Source organism: Meriones unguiculatus, chromosome X (assembly GCF_030254825.1).
Source record: "Meriones unguiculatus strain TT.TT164.6M chromosome X, Bangor_MerUng_6.1, whole genome shotgun sequence".
NCBI classification, from domain to species: domain Eukaryota; kingdom Metazoa; phylum Chordata; class Mammalia; order Rodentia; family Muridae; genus Meriones; species Meriones unguiculatus.
Genome location: NC_083369.1, coordinates 98392946 through 98409898, shown reverse-complemented (window position 1 = coordinate 98409898; position 16953 = coordinate 98392946).

Here is a 16953-nt window from a genome sequence, read left to right as displayed (position 1 = left end):
GCCATCCCATCTGTGGCCCAAAGTCAACACAAAATGCTATATATACTTAAAGCATTATGATATGATTTCTGTTGTATAAAAAATAAAATAACCTAAAGAACCTGCAGTTCTTGAAGATGAGCTTTGTAGATGACAGTGTTGTGAAGCGATATCAAAAAGTTTGACATGTCTGAACCAAGCCTGGGATACAGCAAGATGAGAGCAATGATTCTGCACATATTTCAGGGCTGAAGAGCTAACAGAATGAGAGGAACCATAAATTTGGAGAATTGGATGACTCACACGACTTCTAGTTTAGGTAGTGGCATAGACTGATGAAGAAAATGAAAACAGTGAGTTAGAACCTGAACACATCCAGCTGGGGATGCTTAGGTGTCATTGACGTGCCGATGAAGTGCAGCACTGGAGTCCAGTGGGAATGCTGGCTTGGTGATACTGATGCTGATGTTATGAGCATATTAGTAATGAAAGCCATACAAGTAAACTGTCTTTTCCCAGGAGAATAGAGTACAGTCAAGGATAAGAAGACAAACCCAGGAAAAGCCAACAAGAACCAGCCAGCTACTGAAAGGTGACATGAAATCTAGGGAGGGCAAGTTTGCTAAGATTTTTAATGTTACAAGAAGTTGGAGAGGGTAAGGGCTTAGAGGGCATCACCAGTGTTGATGTCAGATTGTGCCTACCCTAAATTACTCCACACTGTGGAAAACAATAGTTTTTATATACTTTGCCTTGCCCTCAGAGACTCGATTTTACAAAGAGCATTTGGATCTGTTTTGGGGTTAAAGCATGACTCTGTGCCTCGGTGGATACATAAACAGCACCATCTGCCTGGTCCTATCCACGAGACACAGACTGATCAAAACTTACTCCTAAAAGAATACCAGTCTAAAGTTTCTCAACCACCCTACAAATCCATCAAAGTAAATGGAGAGAGACCACAGAGAAATGTTATATATATATTAAAATCAAATTTGGAAAACCAGATTTATATGTAAAGGGCTTATCAGCCACTCTAGACTGAGAAATAGGTGTAAGCCTGACTTTACCTGGCCCCCATAACAGTGATTGCCTAGGCAGACTGTTACCTGACTACATGGTGAGTGTATTAGGGGACAGGCCATTAGAGAGTTCATGACAATCCTAGGGGCTCCAGGTGGAGCTTTGTCTTCCCTGTTGACATGGTCTCTCAAATGTATGTCTATCTATCTGTCTGCTCCTTGGCAGTTTAAACAAAAAGAGTCTAGTGTTACTGTAACTTGATGTGCCACAATTAGTTGATATTCCAGGGATGTTGGATCTTTTCTGAAGGTAAACAGAGGAGGACTGGATCTGGGGGAAAGGGGAATTGGGGAGATGTGGAGAAAGAGGAAACATCAGTCTGGATGTAATGGATGAGAGAAAAATAATTTTTTAAATTATAGTTTTTAAGGATAGTTAATAAAATCAAGTAATTAATTAAAAAAATCCTCCATAGGCTCATGTGTTTGAACAGTTGGTGGCATGATTTGGGGAGGTTATGAAACCTTTGGGAGGCCCTGCTGGAGGAAGTACATTGATGGGGGTGGCTCATCCAGTTTGCTCATCTAGCTCTCTACGTTCTGTGTGTGGACCAAAATGTTACCACCCAGCTTCGTGCTACTGCCAGCATGTCATGCCCTCTCAACCATTGCAGATTCTTGCCTTCAGGGAGACAAAATAAACTCTTTGTTTCCTTGGTTGCTTTTGATTATACTATTTTATTACAGCAACATAAAAGTAACCAGTAGGATAGCATTAATTTATTCACCCATTCACTAATCTGTCCCTGGCTCTGTCCTTTACCTCTATGGCCTCCATGAACTTACTTTGCTTCTGCAGTTCCATAAGAACTTGACACTCCATTCAACTCTCACCCTCCAGCAGTGTCTCTAGAGGCCTACATCAAAGCTAGTTGTCTGATGCCTCCAGAGACTTATATTTCATACCTATTGACTTCCCCTGCTGCCTTCTCTGTTAGGCTCCTTTGAAATTCCCTGAACTCTACTGTGGCTTTATTAGCCTTTTATAGATATTTTGTAACCTACAGATATGATATATATGGATATTCAACATATCTATATGAATATATGAATATGTATCCATGCAAACATTTACTGCATAATGTGGACCATGTGAGCTTTTTAGTAATTAAGGTTGGGATAAAAGAGCCCATGTTTGTCTCAACTACCTATCCAAGGGGAATCAGAACTAGTCAAGAGAGTGCTTCCAATTTGTGAATGTATAGTTATCCAATAAATACTAACAACTCAGAAAGACACAAACATCTACCTGTTTCTACATAATGTGTTTACAACAATCATATTAGCTGATTAGTAAGTCACAAGTAATGTCTGCTACAGCAGTTTCAGTGGTTTGGAGAGGTAAAGACCTAGATTGCAATGGAATGGAGGGTGGCTGCAAAATCAGAGACTAGAAACTATGATGGGCTTGATGATGAAAGAATGAGGTGGTGGTGGAAGGAGAAAAGTAGCTCTTGTAGTATGTCAGAGGGTTGGGCATGGTGAACACACAAGGATGCATTTGGGAGGTCATAGAAAAGGGAGTGATGGAAGTATGCCTCTGCTAAGGTGACAGAGGGATGCGTTTTCAAAAAGAAGAACACCTGCTTTGCAACAGGAAGGGGAGGTTGAAAAGACGGCTCACTGAGAGAAAGTACTTGCTGCTCCTGTAGAAGAACCCAGTTTGTTTCGCAACACTCACAAGGTGACATATGCCTGTTCCAGGGACTCTGACAGTTCCAGGGAATCTGACATCATCTTCTGGCCCTCATAGGCACCTGCTCATACTTGGTGTGAGCATGGATGTTCACACACACACACACACACACACACACACACACACACACACACACTTGCATACTTGAACGTGCATAAAAGGAGAGATACAATAGAAAGAGGTAGTGGTAGAAGAGGGGGACCAAGGTAGGAGAGGGGGCATAGAGAAGAAGAGGATGGAGATTAGACCTGGGGAGAGAGAGGGAGAGAGGACAGAAGGCCTGTAGAAAAAGAGAAACAGAGGGTAGGGGAAACTCTGTGACAAGCTGGAGACCTATGTCAGGGTAGGCCCCTGGGAAAATACAAGGAGGACTCAAGCAGAGATTCCTAGTAGCAGAGGCCATAGAGATTGAAGGGTATATCCTCTAACTACACTAGTCTCCTAATAGATGAAGAGAAACACGAACCCCAACACAAAAAACTTCAACCTCAAATTTTCCCTGCCTACCAGATGTACAGGGATAAAGATAGAGCAGAGATCGAAAGAATGCCCAACCAATGTATGGCCCAACCAAAGACCCACCCTATCTGAGAGTGTCAACCCCTGACACTATTAATAATACTCTACTAAATTTGCAGACAGGAGTCTGTCAGAGTTGTCATCTGAAAGTTTCTACCCAGAAGCATCTCAAAACAGATGCTGAGATTCACAGCCAAACATTGTCATGTGGAAAAGCGGCAGGAAAAAGAAAATGACCTAGAGATGACAGGATCTCCACAAAAAGACCAAGAGAGGCAACTAGTCAGGACTCAGAGGGGCTTGCTGAGACTGAAGCATCAACCAAGAACCATTCAGGAACTGGACTTAGGCCCTCTACTAAGATGTAACAGATGGAGAGCTTAGGCTTCATGAGGGTCCTCTATTAAGGGAAGTGGGTCTGCATCAGCCAGGAACTCACTTGCCAGCTTTTTGATCCCTTTCACCTGATGGGATAGCCTTGAAAGGCCACATGGGAAGAGGACAGGTTCAATCCTGATGAAACTTGATGAACTGGAGTGGATGGGAAGCTTCCCTTTTATGAGAAAAAGGGGAAGGCTAAGGGGGTGAGAAAGACGGTGGGACTGGGAGAAGAGTAGGGGTGGGGCTGCAACAAGGATGTAAAGTAAATAAAAATAAATACTTTTTAAAAGAAACCAAGTAAACAAATAAATATAAAATGGTTACTCTAACAGTATAGAAGCTCAGTGAATTGTACAGTTCTGTGGTCTGGTTAATTTCAATGTGTCATTTTTTTTTTATTTGCAATGTTTTTTTCATAATAAGTTTAAAATAAAAATAAAAAAGAAGAAATAGGAAAGAATTGAGAGTTAAATAAACAAGCAATGGAATGTGCTGGTTCAGAAAACATTCTCCTCATTTATAGAAATATTGGTGCCTGGAGAATTAACAGAGAAGAAAGAGTCAGTCAGGCTCAACTGTATTAAATAATAAATATTATGAACTGCTCATAGCAACTTGTGCCCAATTAATATATGTCACTCTAACAGTTCTGCATACCCATCTGTACTTTTCAAGTTTCCTTTCCTTTAAGTTTGATTTGATTTTGCAATTAAGCTCTTTTTAAGTCTGTTCAGTCTTCCCAAATTGATGTCTATATAATATTGCTTTTCATCCTCTTGACAAAGTTTTTAGAAGGCGCATTAAGTTGGACAAGAGGTAACTCTCATGCCAGTTGACCTCCATACATTTAAATACCGAGATTAGTGGATGAGAGAAAAGTGAATGTATGTATGAGGGAAAGGGGTGCAACTTTATGTCACAGTCAAGCGATATGCTTTTTGGTGTACATGCCTGTCCCACTTTGACAGAGTGTGTTTTAATTAAACTGTATCCTAGGTGTCTGGTAGTTGCATTTAGTTATATCCCAGGGAACAGAGCCTTGATGAGCACAATACATGTAGCCTTTGGAGGCCATGGCTGAGATGCACTTTGGTGTACACTACAGCAAAACTTATTCTAAGAAGGTTTTGTTGTTATTGTTCTCCCATGATGAATGATATCTTTGTCTAAGGAAAAAAAAGTTTTGATCTAAGAAAAAAAATGATGATATACAAATTAGATATAGTATCATCACATTCAAAATCTTTTTTGAATAAGTTTTAATTTTTCCATAACCTGAAGAGATAGACAAGGCTTTTTAGACCTTTGAATAGAGGAAGAAATGGAAGCTTCATCTCCACAGCCTACTTCCTAGTTCTTTGCTCTTATTCGCAGCAGCAGTCACTAAAGAACTGTTTGTACTCCGCGTCTCAATTCTGTCTTAAAGCCATACCAATGACTGGCCCAACTTGAGATCCATGCCATGAGAGAGAACCCATCTCTGACACTATTAATGATACTCTGCTGTGCTTGCAGACAAGAGCCTGGCATGACTCTCGTCTGAGAGGCTTCACCCAGCAGCTGATGGAAACACATGCAAAGCCCCACAGCCAAACATTAGTCAGAGTTCAGGGAGTCTTGTTGAAGATAGGGAGGAAGGATTGAGGGAGCCTGAGGGTTCAAGGATACCACAAGAAAACCTACAGAGTCAACCAACTTGGACCCACAAAGAATGAACCATCAACCAGAGAGCATGCATAGGACTCACCTAGGTCCCCTGCACATATGTAACAGATATGCAACTTAGTCTTCATGTGGAACCCATAACAGGAGCAGGGGCTGTCTCTAACTCTGTTGTCTGCTTTTGCATCCCTTTCCCCTAATTGGGCAGCCTTGTCTAGCCTCAACAGAAGAAGGTGTATCCAGTCCTACTACAACTTGATATGCTAAGGACGGTTAACAACCATGGGATGCCTCTCCTTCTCTGAGGCGGAAGCTGAGGGGATGAAGGGAGGGGAGGGAAGAGGCAGAGACTGGGAGGGGAGGGAAGCTCTAACTGAGATGTAAAGTAAATAAATAATTAATTAAAAACATTGCTTGGTATAAATTATAAATTATGCATTTATAATGTATAATTTATATCAGATAAGAAGTATCTTTATCTGGATTGTTCAGGATGAAACCTTAAAGTCATTACATATAGGCTTAACAAATATGTCTAGAAGTAACCAGTCACCTTGCCGTAATTTTTTTTCTTTTTTTTTATGACTTTGAGAATTATGTTCAATAAGTTTCAACCATATTCATTACTCCCTTATTTCTTCCCATATCTACCCTCCTTCCCTATTTACTCATCAAATCCATTTGTTTTTCCTATATATTCAAGAATGTGTGGCCTTTCACTTAAGTATGGACAATCGACCAGTGACTATACTCTTAAAGAAAATAGGCTCTCATTCTCCCAGCAGCTATCAATTGCTAATAACTCCTCTCTTACGAGTGAGACTTCATGCCCACCCCCTTTCCATGCTGGGATATAGTCTGGCTTGAGATTGTACATGCTGTCACAAAGCACTGTGACATATGTGCAGCTGCCCCGCTGTGTCTGGAAGACATTGTTTCCTTGCCTTAATTCACCAGGTTTGACTCTTACAGTCTTATTGTTCCCTCTTCCTCAACGTTCCTTGAGCCTTGGAAGGAAGAGGCACAATGTGGATATCTCATTTGGGGCTAAGAATTATGTAGTTTTATATTCTCCACACCTTGGCCAGTTATGGGTCTCTGTGTTAATCACTGCCTATGGAAAATACAAGCTTCTCTGATGGGGGTTGAGAACTGACACCTTTCCCCTTCTCATTCACCATACCTATTCATCTCTTGATCTAACCAGTGATGCCTTTGTCCACCATGCTTAGTCAGGTGATTAGTTTCCTCTCCCCTTTCCCAAATGCCACCTTCTCTAAAAGGTTTACCCTGATTAACACATTATTTTTAATATTTTTTTATTTACTACAATTTATGCACTTTGTATCCCAGCTGTAGCCCCTTCCCCATTCCCTCCCAATCCCACCCTCCCTCATTTTTCTCCTCCCATGCCCCTTCCCCAGGCCACTGATAGGAGAGGACATCTTCCCTTTCCATTTGACCCTAGCCTATCAGGTCTCATCAGGACTCTTTTTCAGTCTTCCTCTGTGGCATGGTAAGGCTGCCCCATCCCCCTGGGATGGAGAAATGAAAAATGAATAGTTGGTATTTAGTGGATATGACCTGTCAGTTATATTAATTGGATGAGTTCTATAAATCTACAGCACAACACAGCACAGAGCTTTTGCTACTACTATGGTGTTGTGATCTTCAAAAGGTTATTAAGAGAGTAGATTTTAAGTTCTATGTCCTTACCTTAAAAGAGGAAAAGGGACACAAGGAAACCTACAGGGCTCAATATATCCATTGCTTTTACTATAGTGATGCTATCACGGGTGTTTATATGCTTCAGCTCATTACATTATATAAATAGGTAGCTTTCTTTTGTATACTGACTGTACTTCAATAAAGTTAAGTTCTTTACAAAACTTAATAAGCATAAAAAGTCACTGAGTTATATAGAAAGGTTGGAAGCTCATGGGACTCATGGGTATACAAGTGAGAATAATTAAGGCAGAAAACTTTTCAACCAAAACTGCAATAGAATACTGAAGCCTGTTGACAAACGTCAAGCTTTCTAAGGCCCTATGAGGCACTGCTATAGCAAACTAAGAATGACATTATTATTATGACCAACTTGTTAACTGAACTTTTTAAATCCTCAACAGTGGATTGACTAAAGTTAGAGCATTCAAAATTGTGGCATAGATTTAAAAATTTGTTAATAAGACTTGACTGCCTATACCTTATAAATAGGTCCAGTTATCCTATGCTAATCATTCTTCATGTTTAATATGGGCATTCTAACTGTTTCATCATTGCACACTACATATGTGTATCAGTTTACTAATCAAACCTTATAAATCAGAATGAGATTTGAGCATAGAATACAAAAAATTATCAGGGAAAAAGAGAAACCCTAAACTCTGGGTCAGTGTTAGTGGCTTGAACATGTCCTTCTTGTATGCAGATCAGAGCAGCATATTGTTTCCTTGATTTCATTTCTATGTTTTAAAATATCTTTGAGGAGGTAGAAACAATAGCATGCAGATTAGTTTATTTAAGAAGTGAACAACATAGCAATAAGCACAAAACCTATGAGGTTTTTTCTGAATCTCTCCAAATGTTCACAGGGAACAGAATAGTAGACACTTGACTCTAGTTCAAACTTTGCAACTAAATGAGTGACTTTGACATCTTAGGCCCTAGTTTCTTCTATAGAAAAATGTGTGGTGAGATGAAAATTAGAACTACCATATGACTGAGTAATCCCACACCTATATATTCATTAAACAGAAATCCAGCTTATGAAAGAGTCACTATGACGCATGTCATTCAAGTACCATGATTGATTGTAGCAGCATTATTTACAACTGCATGGTTATCAAAACAACTTAAATATCCAAAACTTAAAAAAGAAACTGTCATGCATGTACACAATGGAATGGAGAGAAGTGCCATAAATTCTGTCTTCTTGATACGACAGGGCTACTATAATCATGAACACACAACAACTGTGGCTTCTTACACAATATTTTTTACAAGAATCATCATAGAAGTAGTAGGAAGAACTGGTTGAGAAAGTCAGCAGGAGTGGAAGGGAATTAAAAGAAGGTAATGAGGGTGTATATGATAAAAACATCCACAAATACTAAACTGTTTTTCTTGAGATTCTCGTCTTCTGCAACAACATGGGATAACTGGAACAGTATAATTTAAGTAAAATAAGCCAGATGTGGCAAAAAAAGACTGTATGAAATAATTCACATGTTGGATCTGAAAAAAATGGAACTTATGAAAACAAGGACTTTAAAAAGGTGATAGCAGGACCTGGAGTTAGGGAAAATTAGAAAGCACTTCTCTAACGATGCATATTTCCAGATACAGACTGAATCAATGTTGAGGCTCTGCTGTACAGCATAATGATTATAGTTAATAATATCGTATTGTATGCTTGGTTTATTAAAAAAGAGTACTTAAGAGTGAATCATGTCAGGCTTGATGGCGCACACCTTTAATCCCAGTTCTTCAGAATGGGAGGCATGCAGATCTTCATGAATTTGAGCTCAGCCTGATCTATATAGGAAATTCCAGGCAGCCAGACTTACATAGTGAGATTTTATCTCAAAATGTAGGGAGACCTGGAATGATGGCTTAATGATTAAGAGAGTATCCTATTCTTGTAAGAGGATCTGAGTTTTATTTCTAGTACCCATGTGGAGCAGCTCACAACTACCTATAACTCTAGCTACAAGGGGGTCTGATGCCTCTCTGGCTTCTGCAAGCATCAGTGCATGTGTGTGAAGCTCATGAACACACACACACACACACACACACACACACACATGCATGTGCACACTAAATCTTTGAAAGAAATGGATCAAGTATTTTTATAACAGGAAGAAAGAAACTACCCAGTTCCCTCCCTCCATCAACTTCAGATGTCTATTTTATTTACTCTTTGGTGTGAGATTCAAGCATCTTCCTTTGGGCTCTCTTGGCTTCTTTGGGTCTGTGGATTGTAGCATGGTTACTCTGTACATTATACTTAGTATCCACTTATAAATGAGTACAAACCATGTGTGTCTTTCTAGATCTCATTTACCTCACTGAAAATTATCTTTTCTAGTTCCATTCATTTGCCTGCAACTTGCATGATGTCTTTGTAGTAGTATTTAATTGTATAAATGTAACCACATTTTCTTTATTAGTTCTTCAGCTGAGGTACAGCTCACTTGTTTCCAGATTCTGACTATTATGAATAAAGCTGCTATAAACATAGTTGAGCAAGAGTCCTTGTGGTATGGTGTAGCATCATTTGGGTGTATGCACAGGAGTGGTATATAGCTGGATCTTGAGGTAGGTCTATTCCAAATTTTTTGGGAAACCTCCAGATTGATTTCCACAGTTTGCACTCCCACCAGCAATGGAGTAGTATTCCCTTTTCTCCACATCCTTGCCAGCATGTGCTGTCACTTGAGTTTTTGATCTTAGCCATTCTGATAGGTCTAAGATGGAATCTCAGAGTCAGAGAGAAGGTGGGAAGGGTAATAGGGGTGTAATTCAGGTGTGCAGGAAGTGAATGGGGAAGGATGGGGATAGGACTGGGAGGGAGAACATAAATTGAGGGGGTTATCTCTGTGACAGGGGAAGTTCCCAGGAGTCTATAAGGGTGAACCTAGCTGAGACTTCTAGCAGCCAGAGTTAAGGAGCCTGTAGTTGCCAACTCCTGCAGCAGATGGGACTTTCAGTGGAGGCAAGGGGACACCAACCCACCCATAAAATCTTTTACCCATACTGTGTCTTGCCTGCAAGAAGTGTGGGGGTAAAGATGGAGCAGAGAATGAGGGAATGGCAGACCAGTGATTGGCCCAACTTGAGACCCACCCTATGGGAGAGAACCAATCCCTGTCACAATAAATGATACTATGCTATGCTCACAGACAGGAGGCTGGCATAACTGTCTTCTGAGCAGCTTCATCCATCTGATGGAAACAGATGCAGAGACTCACAGCCAAACAATAGGCTGAGCTCAGGGAGTTCTGTGAAAGAATAGAAGGATTTAAGGATGCGGAGAGGTCAAGGATACTACAAGAAGACCTACAGAGTCAAGTAACCTGGGTCCATGGGGGCTCACAGAGACTGAACCACCAACCAAAGAGCCTGCATGTTCTAGACCTAGAAACCCCTACACATATGTAGCAGATGTGCAGCATGGTCATCATATGGATCCCCTAACAATGGGAGTAGGGGCTGTCTCTGACTCTGTTGCCTGCCTTTGGATCCCTTTCCCCCAGCTGGGCTGCCTTGTCTGGTCCCAGTGAGAGAGGATGCAGTTAGTCCTGGTGCTGAGGTACCAGTGTTGGTACATTTTTGGGGCCTCCCCTTTTCTGAGAAAAAAGAAAAGGCAGAGGGGGAAGGGTGTGATGGTAGGTCTGGGAGGAGAGAAGGAAGGGGGCTGTGATCAGGCTTTAAAAAGATTAAATAGGTAGATAGATGGATAGATAGATAGATAGATAGATAGATAGATAGATAGATAGATAGATAGATAGATAGATAAAACAAAAAGGAAATAACTATATGGCAATGAAACATTTTAATTCTCTTGATTGTGGAGATTATGTCAAAATAACATATATTAAAATGTCATGTTTGTTGTAGGTGGTGATTAATATTTACTGTTGATATTCTTTTATTAACACTGCTGTTAGTCCTAAACAGCTGTATACTCAAATCAGCACACAGACACTGGGATTTATTTAGTTAACCTAGAGCACAATGCTGGGCAATAGTTATTCCATCCTAAACCTCCAAGCCCTCCTAATTTTCTAACATTTAGATTTTACCCATTATACTTGCTTTTTGTGAAATCTTAGGTCTGGTTCATTCTCCATGTCGTTCCAAGATCTCTGCCCCTGCATCTGTTCTCCCAGCTCTTTCTGCCCCTCTCCTCCCACACTTTTTCTGTCTACTGGCTTCTCCCCCCTATTGCTCAACATTGTGGCTGGTTGTTTTATTTTGGATGTTTACACAAAGTTGAGACAGGCGATGGTTAGAATAAGTATCACAATGCAATATCCGGATTGAAACCAGAGTGTGTGGGGGGGGGGGGGAATGTAGAAATCAGCATTTGAATGAAGGGTAAAGTGTATACATTTCAAAAGAACATTATTCCAACATATGTTGTTTATTTCTTACATGCACAGTTCTTAGTTGTAAATAAAATATTAATAAAGCTGGGAAAACCTAAGTGCTGGCCGACGGTCAGGCCGTGATCTTGTACCAGCCTGTTGTGTTCGGTCAAAGATAAAGATGTTGTTTTCAACAAAATCTAAAAGAGGCTAGGCAGGCATTTTGATTCATTTATTTATTTCCGTATTTAGTTGGTGCCTTATGTGCAGAAGGTTGAATTCATCAAACTCACCTCATGGCACATTTATCATCATTGGTACCTTGTTTAACTTATTTATTCCTGTCATCCCCACACTTCACTCAAATTCTCCTTGCTCTCTCATTAGCAACTCATCTCTCCTGCTTAATGACTATATTTTATCTGCATATGTTCCTACTAAATGTTCATTATCATTTTGAAAGAATGCTCTTGAATTTCTGTATGTGAGATATTGTGTTGTCACATATATCATTGCATTTCTTGCTCATTTTTACCCATCACTACATTAAAAAAAAATCTATACATGGTGCTCTCAGAACTAATCCTTTGTTTCCAAGTACTACAAACGACTCCAGAATGTGCATCTCCCACACTTCAAGCAGCCACTCTCGGTGATGGATATCAGATTGTCTGCAACTCTCTGTCACCATAAATAACGCTGCAATGGGAAGCATTCTGATTTAGAAAAGAATTGTAGGTGAGACTATGAGAAGGGAACTGCTTCTGAGCAGTGATGAAAATGGTCAGCTAGGGTCTTTTTGCTCCAACATGCTATAGAGCTTTGGGTGATGGGCTTAAAACTAAATGCCTCAATTAGCAGGTTGCCTTATGTGGTAACATTATTTTAGCATGTTCTCTTTACTGAATTAATGTGGATGGTGATGGTGGTGGTAATACACATGTCTGCATGCATGTATGAGTGTAGCTTCGTATGCATGCAAGCATGAGTGAGTGAGTCCAAGTGTGTGTGTGTGTGTTTAAGATAGCATCTCACTCTGTAACCCAGACTGGCCCACAGACCTCACTATGCAATCTCTGCTGGCCTAGAACTCATGGAAATCCTCCTGCTTCAGATTACCTAAGTGCTGGGAATACAGGTGTGACTATACAAGGTGTGACTTAGTAGTTATTTGAATCTATTGACATCACATTCCACATCTGTCCTCATTTCCAGGAACTGACACCCTACCCAACTTATCGAAACAATGCTGTCTGATTTCAAGCAGATCTCTAAGGAGGCTTGCAAAGCCTGTTTCTCTGGGTCTTCCTTGTGTTCTCCACGGCAGCTATTTTAAACCTCCTCCATCTCATCACTTCTCCCCTCATTCTCAGCAGGTTATCTTGCCTCCTACTTTAGAGAGAAAATAGAATTTATCAGATGAGAGCTCTCTGGAATTCTTGTTACAAATCTATAAATTTGCCTACATCCATGCCTACCCTTGCCTTCTTTCTTCTTGTTACAATGGGGTGTCTACTTTCTGTATAAGAGGTATCCAGCCATCTGCGCTGCACACAGCATTAGTATCTTTGTTCTGTCACTACCAAGATCCAGTTTCTTTCTCCACTAACTGCTTCTAGAACCCTGTGAAATTATTTGGGTCTTGCTAATCTTAATACTGTATTTTAAAAAGCTGTCTTTGCCATTCTTATCCCTACTATTCTCTATGCAAATTTTAAAGCTAAAATCAAACCAAACCTTCTCTTAAACTCAATCTAACCCATTACCCTCCTTTTTCCAGCCCCAGTCACCTAGTAGCTACAGCTGCAGAAAGAATTGATTTTATCCCTGCCACCCCCACTTCACTTAGTGCCTGAACCATCAAAGCTACTTTGTGGTTAAAGCCAGAGGCCACATTTCTCTCCTTAGAGGACTTACACCCTCAGCAGCTTTTGTCACCACTGACAACATCATCTGTTCCGAATCTTTGTCTCCCTGGTTTACATAGCACCTCCTGCAACTACTTCATCTACCTACTTCTCTGGCCTTTCTTTCAAGGTGCCCTTTCCCAGGCCAATCTACCTAGACCCATTTTTCGGTGTTTTCTGTTAAAGGACAAGCTCTTTCATCTTAGTTCTTATCAATATTCCCCACTTGAAATCTCACTGTGGCTTTGGTTGACATATTCATTACCCATATCTCTGTCTCCATTCCTAAATTTTGTTCTCTGCTACAGAATTATGCAGCTAGCTTCTTTCTTAACATCTATACCTAAGCATCACTGAGGCGTCTCAAAATCCTTTACAAAAAGGTTGAATTTCTCTAGTTTTTCAACCACCCTCTTTTGGTCACATCTGCTGCTACTATTTCAAGGAAAGTCATTACACAGTATATAATTTATGTTAGTAAATTTTAAAATTATACAACTTTCATGATCCTGATAACAAAATTAAAGCAATACAAAGTATACAACACAAAAAGTAATAGCTTCAGTAATTTCCATATTGAGAGGTAAACAACTATTATGATATGTGCATGTTAATGGATTTTTCTGTGTATATATATGTTGATATACATGTATACATATATGTTCATACATATACTTTACCATGTATGTACCATAATAAAAATTTTTCTTTTGCAGAAAAATATTATAGATATCTTTGAATTATTAACAACATTGCCACATTTCAGTCTTTTGTTGCCTATGTACTATTATTCTGTGCTAGGTATAGATTACATCTGAAATTTAATTGTAGCACTAATTTTTTTATTATTATTATTATTGCTGTTCATTATTTATTTATTTATTTATTTATTTATTTTATTAGTTACATTTTATTAACTCTGTTTCCCAGCTGTATCCCACTCCCTCATTCCCTCCCAAACACTCCCTCCCTCCTTCATCTCTAGCACTAATTTTTAAACTCTACTTTATTTGGTGTGTTTATGCCTCTACCTACCTTCCAACCTCCCAACCCTAGGCAGGAGAGAGGTCAGTGGGGAGAGAGGGCCCAGACCAATTTCTTTCTCCCAGCAGTCCATGGATTCTCCTGAGGCTATACCAATCTCCTTCGACAGCAAACACAGCCAGTACTTTCCTCAGAGCCACTGCACCCCAAAGCATCTCTCTCTGCCTGTCTGCTCCAAACCTCCAAGGCACATGATCCGTCATCTCTGGTCTCTCCAAACTGCCACTGGCCACACACCACCATTGCATGCCACACTTTCTCTTTCTAGGCTTTCACACTTATATACTCAGAGCCCTAGACCATGCCCCTCTCTGTGCCCATGAGGCAGGCCTTTACCAGCTGTCAGAGACCGTGCCCAGCATGAGACAATTATCAGCTGTGCACAAACATACGAAAGCCTATACTAAAATTCCATACTTAGGGTTAAAACAAAAGCATATTTATACAGCATAATTGAGTTTTTAAAGAAACCAAAACTTCCATTACATTTTTTTTCTTCCATTACATTTAATGATCTTTCATTTTCAGTTTTCATTATAATTCTCTAGGTTGCAATAAATAAGATTTACCACAAATGTTTGTACCCTTGTGATTAGCTACAGTACAAGAAATGGGATTTCTGATCTAAATCTATGCAATACATTGTGTGTGCAGTACTGAGGTACCCTCAGAAATGTTTCCCACCTCTGCTTATAAAATGAGGGATGAATTGTATATAACAAAGTGCAATATTCTGAGTATGCTACTGGATGAATTTTTATATATACACATATTTGTGTAGCCACCATCTATGGAACGATATATGTCAATTCTATCTCTCCAGAACATTCCCTTTTATACCTTTTCCAGAATATAACTTTCTTAGAGATAACAATTCTGGCTTTTTAAATCCTTCATAAGTTTCACCTGTTCAAATGAATAAAATCATACCAAAAAAAATAACCCTCTTTGGTGTCTAGTTCTTTGATATTGCACATTTTGTGTGTATTAATATTGACCTATTTAGCCATAGTTCACTATTTACTGCTATGCAATATTCTCCTGTATGAACATCTCACAAATTGTCCTGTTAACATAAGCATTTTTGAATTGTTTGTGTATTGGAGCTATTATGACTAAAGTAGCAATGGACATTCGTATACAAATATTTTTATGAGTCCTTTTTTTTTCATTTTCCTAGGATATGTGCACAGGAGTGGAAGTTTTAGGTCATGGGGTATATTTAACTCAATCAGAAACTTCAAACTTTTCCAATGGGCTAAACCCGTTAATCTCCCTGTTGTATTAATTGAAAACTCACCATGGTGTATGAATGCATCATACACTGTATTGTCACTGCACATTTAATTGTCTGCTTCCCAGACAATTGTACAGGCTGCTTCTGCCTTTTCTGATGCCTTGAACACACAGAATGCTCAATAAATATTTCTCAAATTAGATGAGTAATTGAAAGGCTACAGTGCCTTGTGCCTAAAGGGCTCCACTACACAATTTGAAGAGTTAACGTATGCTACTTTGGAGAAATTGTTGCTCATGTAGTTTTATCATCTCAAGGGCAGTGCCTGTTTTTTATGGATAGGAATGTGGCTTTTATGTCACCAGATATTCCTTAAGGAGCATAGCATAAGACTGGGCCCAAGAAAATATCCATAGCAATCAGCATGTCATGCTTGATTAGAGAACATATTTAAATAATGCCAAACGTCACTGAGACGTTTTTCTGGAACATTACCTGTTCCATTTCGAGATTAGAGTCTAGAGGAGGCAGAGAAGAGAAAGCAGTGCTCTTCTACCCCTCCCTCACTAGCCCTAATGCTAGAAAATAGTCCATAATCTGATTTGTTAGGGAGTAAAGGTCAGAAAAATATGGTTCACTCTAATGTATATCCTCTCTCTTTTCTTAAAAGAATCAGTGTTTGAAGATTTTATACTAGATCTTTATTTTTTCCTTGTAGCTGCAGCTAAAGTATCTATTCTTCTGGGAGTTTGTGGGCTGAAGATTCAAAAAATTCTTTCTTGCATGAACTAGACCTTCATCAAAATTCACTGCAACTGAGATTCATTTCCATTTCTAGTCCCATTGCTACCCACAACCAACTGAGCATGACGGATGTGCTGGATAGCAATTTGAAGGAGAAAACTACCTAACCATTTATCTACCTTGTTTCCTGATTTGAGTGCTGTCACCCTATTAATGTAGCACATCCTTCAGTCTTGCCACCCTTCACCTCTAAATAATGCAGAACATAAGCAAAAGTCCCCAACTTTGTTTTTAATGACAAACATTAAGTTAATATAGGTAAATCTTAGAAACTTGGGGATTTACTAGTCTAAACTTTTTCTTCAATTTATACCATAGTTTTCATAGGACTGCATATGCCCAGGAAACATCTATATGTTCCCTGTGCATTTATATAGGAAGGTATATTCAGTATTTGAAGTCACTGTTTATTACCAATTTATTTGGAGCCTATTTTATTATTGTTTGAATCTTTTTCATCTTTTTTGTCCTAAGGATTGAATCCAGGACTTTGTAAACTGTAGCACTTGTTTTTTGTTTTGTTTTCTTATTTTGATTTTTTTTCTTTTCC